General features: G+C 38.8%; 1 non-coding gene across 1 annotated transcript; it reads left to right on the top strand.

Annotated features, from left to right (window-relative positions):
* Positions 1-4,520: 4,520 nt before the first annotated feature.
* On the top strand, positions 4,521-4,627 carry LOC111886129 (small nucleolar RNA R71). The gene has a single exon (XR_002848322.2). It is a non-coding gene; the product is annotated as a small nucleolar RNA R71 (small nucleolar RNA).
* The last annotated feature ends 4,820 nt before the right edge of the window (positions 4,628-9,447 follow it).

The following is a 9,447-nucleotide window of genomic DNA, read 5'->3' as shown; positions in this document are numbered from 1 at the left end:
AAAGCAAGTTTTAAAAAACATCAAACAAACCAAATAAAAAAAACAAACACAAACACAAAAATTAAAAATTGTTCAATAAAAATGCATAAAAAAAATCAATCCTCCTCATCATCATCATCAAGCCCTACTCCACTTCCTCCAGCCCCACTTCTTCTTGCACTTATCACTTCTTCCCATGATGGAATATATGGAAAGTTACCACCATTGATGTGTGGAATGTTAAAGTGGTCAAAAAGTCGGATATGAGATTGGTTGCTAAAATTCAAGCCCCGCGCCATTTGATCCTGTAGTCGCCTCATCTCCACACTGTACCAATCCATTGGTACTTCGTCATTCTCAACCGGAATCACCGGCGGCTCCTCCTCAATATCCCGCTCTCTCCTCGAACGAACCCTCCTCCCCGGTGCTTCAGGACCAACAACCGGATCATCATTCGGGATGGCATAATGGCCACCATCATAATCTTCAATAATCCTCGCTCTCCGGAAAAGAATTGGATTGAACGCAGGTGTAGGGATCATCGTCATGAAGTTCCATGCACCGCGGTTCATCAACCCAAATGAGTTGGCCAACCGGGTGACAAACATCCCACCATTAATTCGGGAAGTTTTGCGATCCTTGACCGCACCCTCCGAGAGATATGAAGCTAGACACCAAGGAATGTTGCAAAAAACGTCAGGTGTAATGATGCTCCATAAATAGAAAACGTCAAGGTTAGAAACCTTGTCATCATCCTTCCGTTGATTGATAGTGGATGAAATGAGGCGGTGTGTTGGGGATCGAATACTCCCTTCCTGTGCGGACTTTGGAATATAAACCTTGTTACCAATTGTATTCCACCAGCCCGTACTCGTAACTCCTTTGGGAAACACCATATGGGTTTGTGCCAAAAAGGCCCGAAAGATGGGTGTTGAGACCAAGGGCTGATCATAAACCCCTAATCGACAGGCAAGATCCACCATAGAGCATTGATGAAACTCTTCCCCAAGACAGAAACTGAAGCTGGACGGATGATAAGCATCCACTCCCCCGGTGAAAGATACCGTGGAGAAAAACTCCAAACAAAGCTCCAAATAAACCGGCTCTTGAATACGAAAGACCCGGCTCCACCCGTCACAAACCATTGTTTCGCCTTCATGGTGAAACTCCTTCAAAAGATAAGGAGCTAACTCCTCCTCATAGCGAACATTCTGCAGCCAATCCCAATCTACCCGGTTGGGCACATAGACCTCTTTCTTCTTGATATCAGCCAGCTTCTTCTTCCATTTCCGCAATGTCGAAGCGGACTCGATTTGTGGGAAGTTTAGCCATGGAAAATCCCCTTGGTTGCCACTGGAAATTTGCCCCATTCTGAACATGATTTCTGCAAAACAAATACACAAAACCCAGAAAACACAGAATATAATTAAAAAACAAACATCTTGCATATGTTCCCCGACTCGACTCGTCGAGTCCAGGCTCGACTCGACGAGTCGCGCGAACTGCACGAGTCAGTCGGCGGGTCGATGAAAATTAGACCATGAAACCTGGAAATTTCGTCAAGGGTTTTGTCTAGGCACTTACTATTAAGGTATTAAGGCCAGAACAAGTAGTCAAAACAACATAATTCATGAAAAATCAAAACCCTAGAAATTTACTACTTTTCAAAAACGGGTTTTTCATGCAATTGCTACCATAGATGGCCTTATAATCACGTTATTAACAGAAAACAAGAAGAAATTTGTTACCTTTTGAGATTGAACTTGAGAAATTTGAAGAAAACTTGAAGAACAAAGATGAATGCTTGAGAGAAATTTTAGAGAGAGGCGTACGGCGAGTGTGTATGTGAAAAACTGATTCTTAGGGTTAAAACCCTAGTTACCAGTTGTAAAAGTAATTTCGAAATTATTTTTTATTTTTGTAAATAATACCGACTCGTCGAGTCGGGGTCAGACTCGGCGAGTCTGGTCGCGAAGTCAAACTTTTTCTGAAATCCATATGGACTCGTCGAGTCGTGGTCAGACTCGGCGAGTCTCTTACAAAAAATTCATAATTTTCAAAATTTTGCTATTTATTTAAAATCATTTCACCCCACACTTAACCTATACACTCTCTCAAGCAGACATGTCCGATGATTTGGAAGATTAAAATTCTAAAAACGAAGGAAAAATTAAAAAAACTAAAAAGTAAAAGAAAGCAAACTCTAGATAACGGGTTGCCTCCCGCCAAGCGCTTCTTTTTAAGGAGTCATTAGCTAGACTCCTTCCTATCTACGTTTCGTCATCTCCGAGCACCGGGAACGCACGCCTAACTTTTTGTGATTTGTACTTGGTCTTGTAAGCGTGAATCTTCTTCTTGTAAGCCCTTTTCAATGCATCTCTTTTCCTTTTCACAGCCACATCCTCAGCTGCTTGGGCTTCCCTTTTCCTCTTTTTCTTCTTTACCCCATTCTTTTTCACCTTCTCTTGCACCTCCTTCTCTTTAAATTTAATTACTTCACATTTCATGATGGTTCGTGCCTTAGGTTTAGTAGTGAATGGTTGATCAGCTTCCACCCTCCTTTCCTTTGTCTCTTCATCCTTTCCAGTGCTCAACCCATCTTCAAACGGAATCGTATCAAGACATGCTACATCGGCGTATTGAACTTTCCTTCCCTTTCCTCCTTCTGCTGTTTGTTCTTCTAAAGAATCATGAATAATATCTAAATCCAAGGTATGTGAAGAACTAGTAACAAACAGATTTAAGTCGGCCAAGTCTTTGTCAAATTCGACTGGACTCGTCGAGTCCATTAAAGTGACTCGGCGAGTCTGATCGGGTTTCATCACTTCTTGGGTGTTTTCTGAGTTGGCTCCTTCCAGTAGCTTTTCTAACTCCTCCAAGTCCTTGTTAACATCTACATCTTCTTCAGAGTGTATCAAAAACTTGCTTGGATCATCTTTTAGCAAAAGTTCAAGCTCTCTTTGTAATATCTCATCATCCAATTGGATAATTGAGATTTCTTCATTCTTTTCCTCTTCTTGCTTGGCTTCTGGAATAGCTTTAAACATTATAGATTCATCACCCACCCTTAATGTCAATGTAGACTCACATATATCACTTAAAGCACACGCGGTGTTCAAGAATGATCTCCCCAAAATAATTGGAATTTCGGGGTCTTCTTTCATATCAACTACCACGAAGTCTACTGGGAAAATAAACTTGTCAACTTTTATTAGGAGATCCTCACTAACGCATTGTGGATGAATTATCGTCTTGTCCGCCAAATGGATCTTCATATTCACCGGCCTTGGTTCTGGTAAATTCAACTTCTTAAAGAATGACAAAGGCATCAAATTGATGCTTGCCCCCGAATCAGCTAATGCTCGGGTGAAAACTTCATTACCAAATTGTCACGGAATCACCATTTTTGCCGGATCACCCTTCTTTTCAGGTAGCTCATTCATCAATATTTCCGCGACTTCAGCCAAATCTTTCCTAGCAGCAAAAAGGCCCTTAAGCAAGTTGAAGTACTTAAGTGTTTGTAGCATTGTTTCCACAAATGGCACATTAACTTGTAAAGCTTTAACATGCGTCATGAAGGTTCTGTATGCTTCTACTTTTTCTGCAGGCATGGCTTTGATTGGGTATGGCAGAGGAGGATTATAAGGCTTCAAAGAACTGACAGTTTTCTCATTTACGCATGGACTCTTCGAGTCCATTGGAGTGACTCGGCGAGTCGGATCGGGTTTTGCTGGGTCCGATTCTTCTACCATTTCTGCCTTCTTCTGGGAGATTCTCAGTGCTTCTGTAACTGTTTCTTCACTGCTGGAGGTTATTACACTTACATTCTCCATTCTTGGATTGGGTTCGGTGTTACTCGGAAGTTGACCCGGTCTTCTATCATTCACTTGATGCGCAAGCTGCCCTAGCTGTTTCTCAATGTTGAGAATTGATGCTTGCTGATTCCTAAGCATGTTTCTGGTCTCGTGTATGGCAGCATCGTGATCATTGTGTCATTTTCGGACGCGGCTATGAATCTAGTGAATAACTCTTCTAAATCGGCTTTCTTTTCTACCGGTTCTTCCTTTTGGTATAGTCCCCTCTCCTTCTGCTTGTATTTCTCCTCCTTTTCCTTCTTATACTCCTCGTATGGTAGCCAATCCTTCTTAGGTTTCCGCCAATTTTCATCATATCGATCACCACTTGAATAAAAGACTTGAGCTTTCTTATTTCCATTCTCATCCAAATCACAATCCTTTGTGAGATGGGGCCCTCTACAATTTTCGCATCCTACCCTAATAGCATGGATTGTTTGATCCATTTTTGTCATTCTTCGATCTAAACTATCAAGCTTTGCTATCACCGCCACCATGCTATCATTTGCCACCTTTACTACCCCTCGACTTACTTCGTTTCTCGGATTGTGGTATTCTCTAGAGTGCTTAGAGAATTCTTTAATTACCAGGGGCGCCTTCTTTGTGAGCGGGCCTTGAGAATCAAGTAATTGCCTTGTGGTGATATTGACTCCATCATAGAAAATGGAGACCGCTTGTTGGCTATTAAGGTCATGGTGTGGGCAATTTCTAAGTAGGCTCTTGTACCTTTCCCAAGCTTCATAAAGAGATTCTCCGGGTTGTTGCTCGAAGTTGGAAATGGCTTTCTTTAGCTTGGCTATCTTGGAGGGCGGGCAGAAATGGTCTATGAACTCTTCTTTCATCTCGGCCCATGTGGTGACCGATCCGGGAGGAAGTGACTTTAACCAATCTTTGGCAGCTCCTTTAAATGTGACAGGAAGCATGCGAAGAAGCTGGGTCTCGTGTGGAACATTCGGTACGTTGAAGTAATCGGCCACATCATTCACTTCGTCCAAGTGCTTGTAAGCGTCTTCGTGATCCTTCCCGTAAAAAGAAATCTCCTTGAGTTGGGCGAGAATATGGCCTTTTAGTTCGAAAGTGGCGGTCGCGGGAATTGCGGGTTGCACAAGTCCCGGCCCGGTGTCATCATGCATCCTTTTCTTCCATTCCCCCATGGGGACTTCATCAATGTTAGCCATTGTGATAGCTAACTCTTCTTCGGAATCGGTTTCGTGCTCGTAAGTATGCTCTTCTTCTTCCTCGGTCTCGTACTCGATATCTTCTTGAATTGGTTCTTCAACTGTCAACGAGGCACTGGGTGCTCCTGATTTGTTGCTTTTCTTCTTGCTGAAAACGGATTTTAAGTTTTTGAGTGGTGAGTTCTTTGAAGATGTGGTTTCTCCAACGGCTTTTCCATTGCTTCTTCTTAGTGCGGATTCCGGGTCTTCCAAAGGAGGGACCAGAGGTGTATCAGATCCTCGGGTCATGAAACAACTGAAAAAAAACAAAACAAAACAAACAAAACGCATAAAAAGAACAAAAACGGAATAAAAAATAAAGCTGAAACAGCGATGTACTCGCCGAGTAGGCACGAATGCACTCGGCGAGTTCAAAGCAAAAACTAAAAAAAAAATTCTAGTTATCCTAAAAACAGAATTTTATTCAAACTAATTCTACTTACTGAATTACTTTGTAAATAAGTTTGTGTAAGATAAATCCCACACAAAGGATCGATTAAACTAGAATTTAATACTAATTTTAGAACCGTTCATCGGCAACGGCGCCAAAAACTTGATGTGTGCAAACTCACTTAGTTTTAAACCTAATTTTAATTATCAAATAACACACAAAAGGCAGTGAACCTATCAATTGTGGTATAGCTAAATAAGCAGGGTATCGATCACAGGAAACGGCAAATTAAATTAAAAACTAATTTTATCTAAGTTAATTAAGAAGTAGGGGTTTTCGCTAGTTTTACAAGACTAAAAATTACTAACTATTACTAATTTAAGACTAGAAAATAACGACTTAACTAGATTCAATAATTGGAAAGGAACTTCTGTTTAGTTCAACTTGGTTAACTCTATGGTTGATTTCAAGGTAATGGTGCAATGGATTAATTCTTTTGTTGGTTACCGATTCAAGTGATTAGATTCGTATTCACTACCCTAATCCTTAGCAAATAAACTAACTTAAACAGTGGCCAATTGTCTAATTTAATTATATTCACTAGATTAATTATTCGGGTTAAGTTAGACTTGCAATAGTTAACTAATTTATTCTTTTAATTAACTTCTTGTTTGATGGTCATCTTACAAGCTTGCACATGAATTTACTCAATTTTCTTATTAATTCTAGTTTCATATTCATTAATCCTAGACATATAGCATAGTGATCACATAGCATATGAGGTCAATAATCAATAGATGTTCATGCTAATCAATTATCTTCCTATTAACAGAAAATTAATTATTATTCACACACAAGGTTCTTTAGCAAGCTAAAATAACAAAAATTCACCAACTTGGAATTAATCCTACCAATCAATCAAACCATATTGTCAACTTTGTATCCCCAAACAGAAGTCTAAAGATTTTAGCTCATAATTAAAGTAAATAACAGCAAACAAACAAAGTCAAGTTGCTTAATCATAATGATAAAACAAAAGAATAAGTGGAATGATGAAATTTTGCCTCAATTACTCTCCGGAATTGAATTCTAGCTTCCTTCGTTGTCTTCTAGGTTTTTTCTGGCTTCTCAATCGTAGCAAAGTACTTCTGAATCGTCCCAGAACTCCCCTCAATCGATCTGTGGAATTATCTTTAAATATACGAATCGACTCGTCGAGTCAAGTGGTGACTCGTCGAGTCCCTCTCACATTCCCCGTATTGTGATAACTCTCTGGGATCCCGAGTCATTATCTTCTCGATTCTTCGATTGGACTCGCCGAGTAGTCGATCTGACTCGCCGAGTGGGTGCCATTTTTAGTGTTTTTCTTCTTTATTTCATTCTCGATCTTCTAACTATTTCTCCCGCTTCCTTTCGCTTCCGAGCTTCATCTTTGGACTGAAAAACATAATTTAACACTTTTAAGTACCTTTTGTCCATAATAGCTAATAAATGAATAAAAATGTATACTTAATATGAACTAATTATGCACATATCAGTGACATTACACTGAGAGATTTAAAGATATGTAGATCACTAGTGTAAATAATTGTAAGTTCTATTTATGCTTATTTTTCTGTATTAACGATGACATCCCAAACGTTTTAAAATGAAATAAATACGTTTCTTCGAAAATGTTTTGATAACGTATTTACCATGTTTTTCTGGGAACAAATTCCGCAGCCTTTTTATGAAATGAAGTACTCTGATTTTTATAAAGCATAAACAAAATCGGTCTTTTCTGGCCGCGAAAATTAGGGATGTCACAGACTGAATCTCCTGCTATTTTTGTTGAAGTTGCTTGGTTTGTCTATGTTTTCTTGCTTGGAATGCCCTTCGGAAAGCGACAAATTTTTTTTCTTCAAATTCATTTGATGTCTTGTAGGTACTCCAGGAGTCATTAAGATCAATATCATCAATTCCTTGAAATCGCACCGAGGTGTCCCTCGGGTCAATGGATCCTTGCACCATTGTGCTCACCGTGCGTAAACCACCTGGAAAAGATGGAAGCAGAGTAGGATTTCCTTAGCTTCCTCGGTCTCCTTCACCTGTGGTCAAGTCTGGCCTCGGCTCCATTCTGGCAAGGGATGAAGGAGTGCCCTGCGGTTGGGAAGGTGTTTGAATTGTATGGGTGACAGACAAAAGGATGGAGTTCAACTCCACAGGAGAAAAGAAATGTAGACAGGAAGCCCTGGAGACCTTAGGGCGAGAACCAGTTCCATCCCCTTGGGATTGAGCTGGAGGTGAGTCTCCACGATTAGGTGAAACAGATACACTTTCTGTGTCTGAGTGGAATTCGATTGTGGTATTGAATGGGTCTGCGGCCACCCCAAGGACCACCTGAGCCTTTTGAGAGACTGCGGTATCAGTCCGGTCACGCATTTGGTCTATGGATTAGGTTTTTCATTTCTTGAGGATAGAAATGGGTTGTGCATCATCATCAGAATCATTGGAAGAAGATTGAAAACCGCTCCAAAAAATGTTGAAAACCGCTCCAAAAAACAAATGTTTTTTTTCATAAAAAAAACATTAAATGTTAGAACCGCACTAATAAATCCAAAGGAACCGCACCAAAAAAAATCAATTAACTACTACAGCATTTACAAAATGGGTATAATAAGTACACAACACCATTAAATCATTTGTAAAATTCACAGGATTAATTCATCTTTATCTCTTTTCAATTTCATTTAACAACTATATAACACCATTAAATCATAAAATGAATGGTATCATTCAATCATAAAAAAAACATTTGCTAGATTTCCAAAACCTTCACTTCGCTAGGTATTGCAAACTAGATTTCAATTTTATAAATGAGAAACAAATAAGACCTAAACTAAATCCTAAAAAAGAACAATCCTAAACTAAATCCTAAAAAAGAACTAATCGCTAGATTTCCAAAACCTCTATCTCTTTAGACAACCTCCATCTCTTTTGCCTTTTCTTCACAACCTCCATATCTTTTGACTTTTCTTCATTCATGGTGTTTGATTTAGCCTCTTATTATACAAAGATGAGAATTTTGATATTAAATAGATTTAATGATGTCAAAAGGATTAACAATGGGAGGTTTAGACCAGATAAAATTATGTCGTTCGAAGAAGAGAGTGGAGGCTGACTTTGTTGCACTTATGAGTAGATCGAAATTGATGAGATCATCGACGTAATACACCGGCAAGAGAAGAAAATGAACATGGGAAGGGTTTTTCGAGGGGTGTATACGACGAACAAAAGAAAAACTAGTGAAGACACAAAAAATCAAACACCTTTGGGAGAGAGATGAGAGAACTAAACATTAGAAGGGGAAGAGTTTTCAGTTTTATACCAGAGCAAGTGGAGGAAGTCACCGAGTGAAAGTAGGAGGTCGTTCGGCATCTACTTTCTCTTCGTCGTCTGGCCTTTGGGCGAGAGATGAGAGAGCTAAATATTAGAAGGAAATGTGTGGTGTAGGAGAATGAAAAAAATTGAACATACGTATTTAATGTGGATATAAGAAATCCGCACCAATACATGTTTCAAATGGTGTGGTTTCACATTTATTAATGCGAAAATAATTTTTTGAGTTTTTTATAATGCGGTTTTATGTTACCACCGCATCCAAGAAAAAATACCCATTGCATTATTAGATACCTTATATATATATATATATATATATATATATATATATATATATATATATATATATATATATATATATATATATATATATATATATATATATATATATATATAGAGGAGGGTTCAATTGAGAAAAAAAAAGGTTGAGAATGGGGGAATAATTCTCAGCCAATCATTTATTTTTGCCGCAAAAACTCCAACGTACCGGCGGAAATGGGAAAGGAATGCACATATGTTTTCCAACAAAACATGTTTCCTTAAACTATGCTAAGCATTACCTTAATATATATACAAAAACATAGTTTTTTCGTTTTTTTAACTTTTAAGAAGCTATTTTTATCGAAAA

The sequence above is a fragment of the Lactuca sativa genome, chromosome 1 (genome assembly GCF_002870075.4).
Source record: "Lactuca sativa cultivar Salinas chromosome 1, Lsat_Salinas_v11, whole genome shotgun sequence".
Taxonomy (NCBI): Eukaryota; Viridiplantae; Streptophyta; class Magnoliopsida; order Asterales; family Asteraceae; genus Lactuca; species Lactuca sativa.
Note: the sequence above shows the minus strand (reverse complement) of the source record. Positions and strands in the feature narration are given on the sequence as shown.